Below are 14,402 nucleotides of genomic sequence, written 5' to 3'. Positions count from 1 at the left end.
GGCGATGTTGAGCCACTCTCACCCATGCAGATTAAAAGATAATCCCGAATAAACAGGAGTTCCTAGTTAGCTCAAGATCAAGATCGAGTTACCTTAGGCCATCAAATCGAAATAGTCAGTTTTGACAATAAACGATTGTTATAAAGAAAAGTGACTATTTCGTGGTCTGATCTTATGCAAACATCTTTTTCATAAGATGCCCCCACTCGTATGTCTCTACATGAACGACTTAGGGATCACATCATTTTTATCAATATACAATGCAGATCGCATCCATAGTCTCCCTAAGATAAGGTACCCAACCTTATCCATATACTTATAGACCGTTTTGGCTATATACTCAAACTTGATCAACTTTTATGTCTCTACATAAAGTTTAGTATTCATGTTATAACCATGGATTCGTTAGTTTATTGGATTTAGGAATCTATAAATGCAATTTATATCTTCAATAAAAATTTATTGAAACAATCTCAATAACATCTTTATTGTAAATAGAATATATTTAAAGTTTACAAACTGCGAGTTTTAGGACATATAACCCAACATGCTATACTTGAAAAATTAAGCCAATTTCAAAGAAATGAAGTATGGGAACTAGTTCCTCGTCTACAATGTGCAAATGTTATTGGAACAAAATGGATCTTCAAAAATAAATTAGATGAACATGGAATGGTTACTCGCAATAAAGCTCGACTTATTGCATAGGGATATACTCAGGTGGAAGGTATTGACTTTGACGAGACCTTTGCCCTGTCGCTCGATTAGAGGCAACTCGCTTTCTTGGAGTATCCTTTTTTCTTAAATTTAAATTATATCAAATAGATGTTAAAAGCGTCTTTCTAAATAGTGTGCTAAATAAAGAAGTTTATGTTGAGCAACCGAAGGGGCTTATAGACCCATCTTGTCTTCAACATGTGTACAAACTACGTAAGGCCTTGTATGGTTTAAAATAAGCTCCAAGGGCTTGGTATGAAAGACTAGCAGAGTTCTTGCTGCAGAAGAGGTATTCTAGAGGAAGTTCTCAAAAAACTTTGTTCATAAAGAGGACTGAGGAGATTTTATTATCGGTCAAATATATGTTGATGACATTGTATTTAGAGGATCATCACAGTCTCTTGTATATTAGTTTGTCAACCAATGAATACTGAATTTGAGATGAACATGGTGGGTAAGCTGATGTATTTTCTTGGCCTTCAAGTTAAACAATTACCTGATAGCATATCTATATCTCAAAGGAAGTATGCCAGAAACATGCTTCAAAATTTTAGTCTTGAGAAAGCAAAATCCAAACACATTCAAGCCCCAACTCATGCTAAACTTACTAAAACAACCAATATCGAAAATATTGATGAAAATCTTATACAAGAGCATGATTGGAAGTCTTCTATATTTGATAGCTAGCCGTCCTGACATAGCTTATGTTGTGGGCATATGTGCTAGATTTCAGTCTAATATGAAGATAAGTCATCTAACAAGTGTGAAACGGATTCTCAAATACATCAATGGAACTATGGATTATGGTCTTATTTATTCCTTTGATACTAATGGTATGCTTGTTGGGTACTGTGATGTCAACTGGGCTGAAAATTCTGAAGATAGAAAACGCGCCTCCGGAGGATATTTCTTCTTAGGAAATAATCTCATATCTTGGTTCAGCAAGAAGCATAGCTGTGTGTCCTTGTTCACTACCGAGACTGAATATATAGTTGCTGGTAGTAGCTGTACTCAACTGTTGTGGATGAAACAGATGTTTCAGGAGTATGATATTGCGCAGGATGTCATGATCTTGTTTTGTGACATATGAGTGCTATTAACATCTCCAAAAGTCCTATTCAACATAGTAGGACCAAGCACATTGATATTGGACATCACTTCATCAGAGAACTAGTTGAGCCCAAAGTTATTGTTCTTGAGCATTTTAGTACTAATAAACAGATTGCAGACATTTTCACCAAGTCGTTGGATGCCTCTTAGTTTGAATCCTGCGTGTTGCTCTTGGGGGTCGAATTAATCAATAACAATTAATTTCTATTTTGGAAAGTGAAGTGGTTTGGGCCAAAATTCAAATTCATCAGCCCATATTTATTTTTTTACCAGATTTTACTTAATGTAGTCGACTCTTTAATTTTATCTTTTCTTCTCTCTACTTTCAGTTCAAATATAAAACGTTGAGGATTTTACCCTGTTTCTCCGTTCACGTTGAAATCAACAGTCTATCAGTTTTCCCTTTTCAAATGTTGCAGTTTCTCATGGTGAACACTCAAAGCTGTGCTCGTACTTTTGGGAAGAAAATGGTTAGATTGAAGGAGAAGGCTAATCGGAAATGGGTTGTCAACCCTCTCTGATACCAATAGAAATAAACAGTGAATCAAAAAAAATCCCACAAGTTAGTACCAATGTTAAAGACAATCAATAAAACGAGAGAGATAAAGGAACAGAGAAGAGAGAGATGCACAAGAAGACTTGGTAATCCAGTTCGGTGATTAACCTACGTCTGAGAGGCTTTATGCCTAGGTGGAAAGAGATCCATTAATATTCAACTTAGTTTGACAACAATAATTTCACTAAGATTACATAAAGTTGGACTACTCATATCAGAATACTAGAGAGTAAGTTAGACTCCTCCTAACTTCGATACTACTTGCAATGAGGCTGCAAATTTAGGCTCTCCTTAAATCCGATGCCACAACAACGACTTCACCCTCTTATCACCTGTTAGTTGAAAAGAACACTCAACTAACGTTCAGATATAATACGTCGAAGAACCTACCTGAATAGCCCAAGCTTCACAAAATCAAAACGAGTCTTCTTTTGTTTAAACAACAACTATGCATACACCAGAAGACTCTGCAACTTTAGTAATCAGTTTCTCAAATTTTTAATTAAAATTTCGACAGCCCTAAAAACCCTTGCACAAATCCTTAAATATGTTCAATCCTTAAATACGTGCAAGACAAAAAAGGGCAGAAAAACACCAACAGCAAAGATACATAAGGAAAGAAATTTCCAACAAATCTGCCACTAATAAAGAAAGAATATTTACACAAAAACAACAACAAAATATTCAACACAATAAAAGAAAATATAATTCGTCAATAATAATGTAATACTTTTACTACTTTCATGTAATTTATTTTATAAGCTCGTATGATTATTTTTTTTTTCTTCACATATCACTTAACAAAATATCTATTTCTTTCTTTCTTTCTTCTTTTTTTTTAAACAAAGCATACATACACAAATAAAAATAATATGATCATAATAAGTCCCATCAATAACCTATATGAAGAGAAACATTCCTACCATGAACCACGAATAAACACACACACATTATATTTACATACATGCATGTACACATATATAAGAACATATATACATATGGAAGATTAAATTAGAAAACAATATTTTTAAAAAAAAAAAAAGTAATGAAGATGCTTTCAATGTGTTTCATATCCTTGTCACGTTTATTGTTATTAAAAATGAAATGGATTATTATGATTGTTATTAATGATTGTTATTATTAATAAGTGGTGGAAATTATAAGATGAGTTGAAAGACACAGCAACAAGTTGACCCTAAATGGCCGTCGGCCCCGCCATGGGCTGGCCGTGCAATTTGGCGTCATTAAATCCCCACAATAAACTCTCTATTTTCCACTCTTTATCGTGCCTTCCATCTTTCTGACTTTCCCAATTTCTTTCTTACCCTTATCTAAATTTCCTCTTCTTCTTCTCTTATATTCTTAATTTAAAACACAATGTAAACCAAATTATATTATATGTAATCTAGATCAAGCCATCCTTTTAATTTCAAACTATACTTTATAATTATTATGTCAATGTTCATTACTATTTTAGCATTTTACTTGATACACAATGGTTCAACCAATCATTTTCTTTTTAAAAGTATTTGAAGAAAACTATGAAATATTTATATATAAGTAGGTCAAATGATTGACATTTTTGAAAATTTCAAATTCAGGCAACAGGAAATGAGGGATATATATTGCTAAAGTGGGTAATTATTATATCATTCTCCACTCACATCATTTAAAAATTCACTTCTTTTTAAGGTGTATAATTGGTATTTTGACATCATCATGTCAAACATCAATATATTGTATGTGTTTGTCGGTTGGGTTCAATGATTTTTAACTTGAAATTCTTAAGAGAAAGCACACATTATTTCTTGTTGGATTATGTTTAACTCACCAAATTTTGATTTCTTATTTTTAAGGTAGAGAGAATATTGGTCTTGTTGGGGCATCTTAGGAGACATGAGTAGCCCAGATCCTTAAAATATATTCTATGTATATATATCTGGGCCAATTATCACTTTATCCATTAAGTTTTTGTTTTTCTTCTCTTTCACAGCTCTAAGGACTTTGAGACCCTATTAATCAGGTAACAAAAATTTTTTATGTTTTTTTTTTTAAAATTTCCTAGAAAAAAAAAAGGTATACATATTTTGACATTAAGGTGCTTGTTAGTTTTATTTTTCAAACCTTGAAACAATCAAAGCTCCAATATTAAAAATATAGGTTTTAAGAAACAACCTTGCTAAATTTAATTTTTTATAAAACTTTGACGGGGCCGGTTTGAAAAACAGAAAGCTGAACACATAATGCATCAAAAAATATATAAACAAATTATGTGGAGAGAATATAAATTTATAATCTTTGAGGTTGTATAATTAAAATGATAAATTAATAATTTTATTAATTTAAACTTTAAATTTTCCTAAAATATATTATTTACACGTTAGGTTGAAATGCCTTGAATAAGTTGTATTCGTATCTTGGATTGGAGTATGATGAAGGTACAAAGGATGTATCAATCTAGTTGAGATATTTCTATGCATTACTGATCCCTCTTTGTCTCTTGAATTGTTCAAAAAACAAAAAAAGTAATATTCACATTTCTGGTAATTATAGTATTTACGATTTTAACTCTAGGATTTAGAAAAATGTGCTATATAAACTCTCAAACTCTACTCATGATTCTGACTCTATAATATGGATATTTTATCTTTAATAATAAATTTTTCTCTCATTTTACCTATAGATATAACTAAGACATTGGTAGTGAATCACGTAAATTTTTATGTTAATTTTCTACGATAAAATTCTTTTTCGATTTATCTTTGATTATCAATTTCTGAACACATTTTTTTTTTTAAACAAGTCTGAAGACATTATTTTAGATTTTGTAAAATATAACATAAATAAATAAGAGTAAGAATGACAGTTTAGTGGTAAGCTTTAATAATTTTAATTAATATAAATATATAATAACAAATTATTTAGAAAAAAAATATAAATCTATACAACTTTTTGAGGTTGTATCATCAATTAAAATGTTAAACTAATAATTGTATTAATTTAAACTTTAAACTTTTGTAAAAGATATCATTTACGTATTATGTTAGAATATGATATTTGCTATTTTTATTATTTATGATTTATTTATTTTAAGATTTAGAGGAGTGCGCTGTATAAACTCTCTAACTCTACTGACATCTTTGACTTTGTATTCTAATATTATTTTTTTCTTAACAATAAACTACGCTCTCTTTCTACTCTTAGATGTAGTTAATACATTATTAATGAACTACGTAAGTTTATGTGTATTGATTCTTTACCGTTTACGTTTTCTATTGATAGTGTAATAGTAAGCTTTAATAATTTTATAGAGATCACACACAACCAAACAAATTAAAGATAGAAAAAGAAGGGAAAAAGGGTAGGAATTTTGAATGTGGGGGTGGGGGGTCTGGCTTCAACCCCTTATGGTTTTTTGTTTAATGATTAATGTTTACTGTTTGATGTGGTGGGCTCTCCATCTGATAGTGCCCTAACACTGGATTCCAATTTGTAATGTTTCTCCTGTGGAGAAGACAGCAAAAAACATTCAGTATAATTCACATCCCCAGCACCATTTTTTTCTTCTTTAAAAATAAAAGAAAATCAGAAAAAATGGGCCTTGAAATTTATTGGGTCCAACCCAACTACTAGAAGAGAAAAGATCTTGGGGAAGATCAACATTAAACAATAGACAAAACTTGAACATACATTCTCACTTAAAAACTAGTTGAAAACCCTATTATATAATAATATTTAGCTACTTTAGGGCAAAAAAAAAGAAAAAAAAAAAAAGAGAGAACAAGAAAATATAGTCTAGGATTTTTTTTTTTTTCAGAAATAGGATACTTTATTAATGAATCTAGTATGTAAAAAACATACGGCAAAAATGAAGTTACAAGACAAAAAAACATAAATATTTAGAGTAATAGAGGAAGAGTTATAATTTGGAGGGAAAAAAAAACTTTGATCTAGATGACCAAAGACCAATTAAGTTGTTAAATATCTTCCTAGACCTTCTATTCATTGCTAATGATGTTCTTGAAAGTGCTATTATTGTTCCATTCAATCCAAATAAACCAACAAATAATAGCGATTGAAATGATCCAAAGTGATGGGTGCAAAATACATTGGATTTCATCATAACTCCGCAATTAAATGTCTTGGACGAGAGTAGTATTAAGTTTGATGACCGCTAGAAAATTCTTGTGTTGCACCACTTATCCAAAGAGACTAGTAAATGGCAATATAGTCTAGGATACATGATCTGGTTCATTGCAAAATTTCCACTTTAGTTGATTCCATTACATTTTACTGTGAGAGAATAAAAATTAAAGTTCATTTTGATAATCAGAGAGGTGTAGACAGTTTGATGGGGTTGAAATTTTGGTATGAGATAGAAAAAGTTAAAGATTCCCACTTTAAAATGTAGGGAAGAGAAGAAAGAATTAAGGAACAGTGTGTGTGATTGTGAAAGTAGAATTGGATTTGATCATAAAAATTGAATATATATATAAATATATATATATATATATGGGGTTTGAGCATTAAGAAGAAAAGTAGTAGTGGGAATAAACAGAAATTGATTGAAGAGTGGAAGAGAGATAAAACATTATAGGTATCTTAATCTGAGTCTGGGGGTTGGTGTCCCACGAAACACAGTCAAGTTGTCCTTAAGCTACACACAGAGCTGGCGCTGAAGATGCCAATTCCATCTCCCTATGCCCTTACCTTACCACCTTATAATAATATTAACAATAAATAATAATGGAGTCACTATCAAACCACTGTTCACTAAAGTTCCTAACATCATCAACAAATCTCTTTCCCAACTACTCTCTCCACACTCATATCCATCAAATTATACACATTTATCTGAATTACATTCATTCCGTAGAGGAAGAGTACATGAATCAACAATAACTACGTATATTAAGAGATCTTAAGTACATGCAAATATATAGTTCAAGAATTACTCAAAAGAATTGATAGCTCTTTACTAATTGTAACATCCATTTCAGTGATTAGAAGTTTAAGTTAATAGGTTAATATAAATGTAAATAAATATGTAAGCTTGATTTTTTTTAAAGGCCAAACATTAGGAATGATGTTTTCTTTCACATATATTCACAATGATATCATATTGTCTACTTTAAACATATACATGTGGACGTGGGTCTTGGTCACATTTTCAATAATAATCTTTGAATTCCTTTGAACAAAACATCATTAAGCCTTCCCTTCAAATAGACATTTGCTTACCTAATATTATCCAAGCAACTCCAACTTCATTGGAGCATGCCACCCATTTAATAGAGCTTCAACCATGAATCCATCTGGTCATGACTATAACATATTTCAAGGCTCACCGTTTCTTTGTTTTACACCTAAGATTTCTACCTACACAACAAGTCTAAGATATGACTTTGATACCATGTTAAATCATCTCAAAATCCAAAGAGTTTAAGCTTATAAGTTACCATAAAATTAATCATGTTAATATGCTTTTAAAAGCTTAGACTACTCATACATTACCAACTTTAAGAAAATCATGTGAGTAAGGACAAAACGGATTGAAGTAATTATGAGCAACATTTTGAATGTGTTAGTTGCCTAGTTGATTCAAATTTTTTTGGTTTCGGATATGTATGATAATTAACATGAGTCAACAATTTGATCACGTGAAGAAGCGAATGGTAGTTTTATAAATCCAAGAACAATACGATGAATTCAATAGAGAGTTTTAATGTATACACACACAAATGTTGTATACCCAACAAACTCCTTTTTGGTTTAGTTAGTTTGTTTGTTATGTTGATTAGGGTTATTTTTTCCATCTCAAGAAGGAGAGAGGGACAAGAGAATGGAGAAATTGAGAGGTCATTTTCAACTCAAAATATGATGGCAGAGCCCTTTTTAGGCATTTTGATTTTTTTTTACCACATTCAAAAACTCCAATCCATCGCAATCAACTTTTCTTTCGATATGGACTTTAATTGTTTCTTTTCTTTTGAAAGGCTGATAGTTTTGCATGGTAATAGTAGTGAGGGCTACCTAAGTTTTGGTTCATGGTGTCCAGCTCCTACTTTGCACATGCATATACCATCACCATTATTAATTTCCACCTTCCAAAAAAGTAAAAATAAAATATAGTACTTTAAAAGCAACAATAACATACGTAAAAGTAGAACAAATAAATAATATAAAATAACATATACATATAGCATTATATGACACAAGTATCAAAGCAATTTTCCCATTTGTTCTCTCTTTACCCATCAATTCTTTACCCTCTCTATTATCTCATTTATTTACTACCCGGTTGCTACCACGTCTTCAATCCATAAAGGTTTCTATGTTATTACAAAAAAAAAAAAAAAAAAAAATACACCCAATCCTTACCAAAGATTAATTAAATAATCTTCATTTAGAAAATTATTTACGAGATTATATAATGTAATCGAAAAGATGTATGGAGATAGGTGTACCTCGATTACACCAAGTATTACTTTTTTTCATAGAAAAATATTTCGATGCATCTTGTGATGGAAATGAATAAATGTAAGTTACATTAAAGTATTATTCAATCTCGTAATATGATATAAATCGAAGTAATGGTTTTCTACGCAATAATGGGATCTTATCAACTTTTTCGATCCACCTTTTGCAAGTCTCTCTTTTCAACAAAAGTCAATCAAGCTTCTTTTCAATAATTATGTGTATGTGATTACAATATAAGACCATATTTTTAATCACCATTTGTCTTTTTTTTTTTTCCTATAATTTTAAAACAATTACTACTTCGATCTATGTGTTCCTTTGTATAACTTGCTGTCTGATTAATTTTTAAAAAATATTTTCATAATTTATTTATTCTAAAATTTAAAAAGAAAATAGTATTTAAGAACTTCCTTTATGTTTTTAAAATTTAATTAAGAATTCAACTTTTTTTGTTACATATAGGAAAAAAATGAAGCTAACATCATTTTTAAAAATAGAAAACCGCGAGCAAAGTCTCGTATTGACTAGATAAAAGAATAATCATGAATATAATAAAAAAAAATAGGAGAACAATAGTATACATTATTGAGATATTCTCTTATTATATATAATAAATATCAAGGGATAAGTCTCCTCAAGAGATCTAATTTTAGCAATAAAAAACGGTTCTTAATTCACCCTCCACCTTTAAATGAATAAAACACTACCTTCGCTTCTTCTATTGTTTTTTAAAGTATTAATATAATTAAGTTTACCTATGAAAAAATAGGAAGGTACAATACTAAATAATAGGGGTTTGAAACAATGTTGTAACACTTAGTAGGACACAACTCAGAGAAATGAAGAGTAAAATGGACAAAACCAACACATAAATTGATAACCTAGTTCAGTAAATATTATCTACGTCTGAGGGCAATGTGTCCAAAAAAGATAAATCTACTAATATAAAATAAAGCAATTACAACGTTGTACTTATATGTTCAAATAAGCAATAAAATGACACACGTCTAGTTCTACACTTTGAAATAACATTTAGGCTTTCCTAAATGTGAGACTCCCTCTAAATATTTTTTAGGCTCCTCCTAAGAATGAGCACATTTATGGAAGAAAACTTAGGCTCCCCTAAGTATGAGACTCATTCTCAATGTGCTAGTTTATCTTTCTTACTTCAAGTGAAGATCATTTCACTATATAAACTTAGGTTCCCCCAAGTTAGAGAATCACTTTTAGCTTCACAATATGAAAGTAATTAGTGTTCTCTAAGTCAAAACGTACCGAAAACAAACACACAACCTTCACAGAGAAGAACACACAGTGGGAAGGTTTTTAATGCGATCACATACAATAGCCAATAGTAATATTTTTTTCACAAAATTGCTAACCTTAACAAACAATGTCACGACCTTTAAATATACACCCGAACGAAAAAGAAAACCCGAAAAGAAATTCTGAATCCTGTAGAAAAGGAACCACAATCAAGGAGAATAGGCTGCCAAAATCTTCCCGATAGGAAACAAAAAGATCTGTAGAGATCAAACAACAACAACCTATTATAAACGACAAGTGTTAAGACATTTTGTCCAACATCCAATGTAAAAACATCATAGCATGACTTAAACAAGTATTGTCAACCACATAACTACTCTAATAACCTTCATAATTTATCAACTTAAACTTTCTGTATACATGATCGAAATAAGAGGTCTTGTATCCAAATTTCTCTAATTTCGTTAACATCTCAATTAATATCGATTTTTACATGTGGAGTAATCTATAAAATGTCTGAGCCCACAAGTTTTAAAAGAAAAAAAAAAGGGAGTGAAAAGTAATTATATAAAACAAACAAAACTTGAAGTTTGGGCTTGTTTTTTACTGAGGAACAAAAGGTTATCTGCAGAGACTCTACAACAAGCTCTTCCAATATCTGATGCCCCAACAAAATATATATATATATATATATATATCAACATCTCAATTCCCTCAACTACAACCTGCAATAACAAATTTTTACCAACCCTTAAAGTTGTAAATAGTAACCCCAAACTGTAAAACAGTCTGTTTCTTTTGCCAGCTTGTGTGTTCCTAAAAAAAAACACTTCTTTTTTTACCCTAACCTTGTAAAAATGACCAAAACTACCCCACAATTATGCACATATTTATCAAAAAAAAGAAAAAAAAAAAAGATGGGGACAGAGATATGGGAGACGAGCAGTTTTTTTTTTTTTTTTTTTCTTTAATATTTTTCAGTACTTTTAATGGAAGAGATAAGGATGGATGAGATGATATATTCAAAGTTTTGATGATCAGTTTCTTATATATACTTATAATCTTTGACCCAATGCCCTTTAAATTTTTGTGTCTTGCTTTTTTCTTACCCCATACCTAAAACTTCTTTGTTTTCCCATTCCACCCTCTCAGTTTATGTCTCTGTTTTTGTTCCAACCATGTACCCTTGTGTTACAAACCAACAACAATTTAAATTAATGTTTTTTGTCCACCACTAACTTATTTTTTCAAAAAAATATATCTGTATGGGAAAAACTTTCCACTACTATCATAGAAATAAGGAAAAAAAACCATAAAGATCCATTTATGTGAAAAGATCCAAAACTAGAGAAAGACTACGGCCCATTAGAAAGAAATTTACTACATAAAAAATTGTTACCTTCACACATAAGTGTCTCCTCGATCTCAATTACAAGAACATTCTCTCAAAACTTTTGTATCACTCGTACCTTTTTTCTCCACTCTCAAACTAGGTAATATAAAGTGAATTTAATTACAGTTCATGAAGTCTATAATTATCTTCAATCTTTTTGATGTAGAGAATTATTCTTCTAATATTTTGTCAAAACCTATCAAAATCATCATCCTCATCAATTCTGTTTTTTGCTTCATCACTGACATTTATGTCTCCAAATTCAACTCTCCGTACGTTCAAGTATTAATATTATTACAACCCCAATAGAGATAAAAATTAATAACATTTTATTTTGAGAGCGATATTCTTTTCCATTTGTATTTTGTTCTTTTTTTGGTATCTTTGGGTGTGTATATGTTGATAATATAAAAAATAATACGATATATCAATGATCCTCCATATATAACGTGATAATTATTATATGATATTGTCCATTTTATTTTGAGGTTTTATTTATTTAGTTAATCATTTTTAAATATTAACACTCTCTTTATTTATGTACTTAGAAAAAGAAATTAGTAATAGTAATTGATGGAAGAGGTAGGGTTAAAATGCAAAAAGTTGGTCAAAGAGAAAGAGCAATAACAGAGACTGCCATTAAACTTTCTTTGGACCTTTGGTGTCAGACTGTGAGTGCAATCATGGAGATTATTATTATTATTATTATTATTATTATTTTTAAGAAATACAAAAAGAGATCAAGAAAAAATATAGAAATTTAATTGCAAATAATAAGTATGAAAATAATATAAAGAAATTTAGAATTTTGAGGGATTTAGTAAAGTGAGAACAGGTGTTTATTAGTAAATTGTTAGTGATCTTATAGTAAAGCAAATATAAACTTATAGAAAGCATGATAGTTGCTGCTACATATATCAATAAAATATAAGGATGTTAGTAAAATAATAAATATTAGATACTTGCCTACATTTGGAGTTACACATATTTTTCTGTAGTTAATCACAAATTGTTATGTGATAATTTTTTTTGACTTCTTGTATCTTTGGCAAAACAAATTTTAAAAATTAGATCCATAGTTCAGGCTTATTATTTTTATAAAAATAACAGGAAAAAAAAAAATAAACTCAGTCCATGAAATGTCAAAAAAGTACGAATATACCTGATATACTTGATACACACGATATAGTTGATACGCTTGTTATACTTGATATAGTTGATACATTTGATACATTTCATATACTAAAAAGTGTCATATCTGTAAAATAGGAAAAATGTGTAACACACTTTAAATATCCTATTCTTAAATTGCCACCCACCATAATTTCTCTTATATATATATATATATATATATATATATATATATATATATAACATATATGTTTTTTAATATTTTTCCTTGAAAGATGTAGGAAATGCACGAGGTTGGATTCAATTATAACTTTTATTTATATATCGCTAACGTAAAGTATATATCAAATGTTGTAGTTAATTTTTCTTTACGGGAAATGATATAATAAGGTTAGATGTTTTGAGGATATTACAGTCCCATGCTCTTATTATCTTAAACATCTAGGGAAAATTCTGATTTTCCCCCCTCTTTTTTGGTACAAATAACTTTAAATTCAAATTTTCTAAAATTCGAATTTGTAATTGAAGGCTTTTGCCCTGGATTTTGAGGAAAAAAATAAAATACGATCCTTTACCTTTAATAGAACGTTATTGTCCCCTCCATATTAATGAGGACTAATTGAAATCATGAATGTCCCCTTTATCTCAAGCCCGATCATGACTCTATTGAGCGTGACACGAATGCGAGGTTTGGGTTGAGCACGATGTTCGGCTGAGCCCAATCACGAGTGTAATGACTCTCATTTCTTACAACATCAAGATTACAATTCCAAATATATAAAATATCAGTTATTTTCACTCAAATTTGTGTTAATGGTTAACAAACAATAGATCTTCGAATCTCCATACTCTTATATACTAAGAAAATAAAATAATAATAAAAGATGAACCTTCCTCTTTTTAACCACTATTAAAAATTTAAAAATTCTTCATATTTTCGAATAAAATATCTCCCTCCCATTCCTTTCCACATTCCTCTCTTATAATTGTAATAAACATAATGATGATCAGTGGAGAAGATATCTATTGATGGATGAAGGACTGAGTATTATTCTTCTCAATAATAATAATTGATAATTATATAGTAATGTAATTGTAGAAAAAAAAATGATGATAAACAAAGAGGAAAATGAGATGGTAAAGAAAGAAGCAATAAGTGAGTGTATTTATACCCATTACCCACCAAAAATATATAAATGTACATAACATAACACTTATAAGCCCTACCTGACAATGATATATAGTGAGTGTAGCCTACCCACTTTGTACCCCAAGAATCCATCACAATTTTTAGTACCCTCCTCCTACATTATTATCAGGAAAAAAAATTGGTTGCACCCATCACTCAATAAAAATCTACAATGTAATAGGTTATTTATTAATTTTTATTTTTATTTTCTTACCACGTATAAAACGGGTTGTATGGAGATTAGGTATAACTTATTATTGTCTTTATTATTATTGAGACATCTTGAGTAGTCTTGTTTTTATGCATTCCATTCTCTTCACTAAAAAAATAATTAAAATATTTAAAAACCATGAGTTAAAAGAATTCTCTATATAGAAATTATGATTAGATAATTTGGTAGGATAACACACAGAATTAGGTACTATTGGAGATGTGTTAAATATTTTTCTATCATTATAATTATTATTTTGAAACAATACATAATATTATAATAAGTGATAGATATGTATATATATTCTGATGAAAGGCTTTTAAGTGGGGAACCAAGTACTGAGGCAATC

General features: G+C 29.8%; 1 pseudogene; it reads left to right on the top strand.

The window, feature by feature from the left end:
- Nucleotides 1-1,372: 1,372 nt before the first annotated feature.
- Nucleotides 1,373-1,807, top strand: LOC150035268 (secreted RxLR effector protein 161 pseudogene; annotated as a pseudogene).
- The last annotated feature ends 12,595 nt before the right edge of the window (nt 1,808-14,402 follow it).

This window comes from Benincasa hispida, chromosome 7, assembly GCF_027475165.1.
Source record: "Benincasa hispida cultivar pf3 chromosome 7, pf3_genome.v1.1, whole genome shotgun sequence".
NCBI lineage: Eukaryota > Viridiplantae > Streptophyta > Magnoliopsida > Cucurbitales > Cucurbitaceae > Benincasa > Benincasa hispida.
This window is presented reverse-complemented; position numbering and strand designations above follow the sequence as displayed.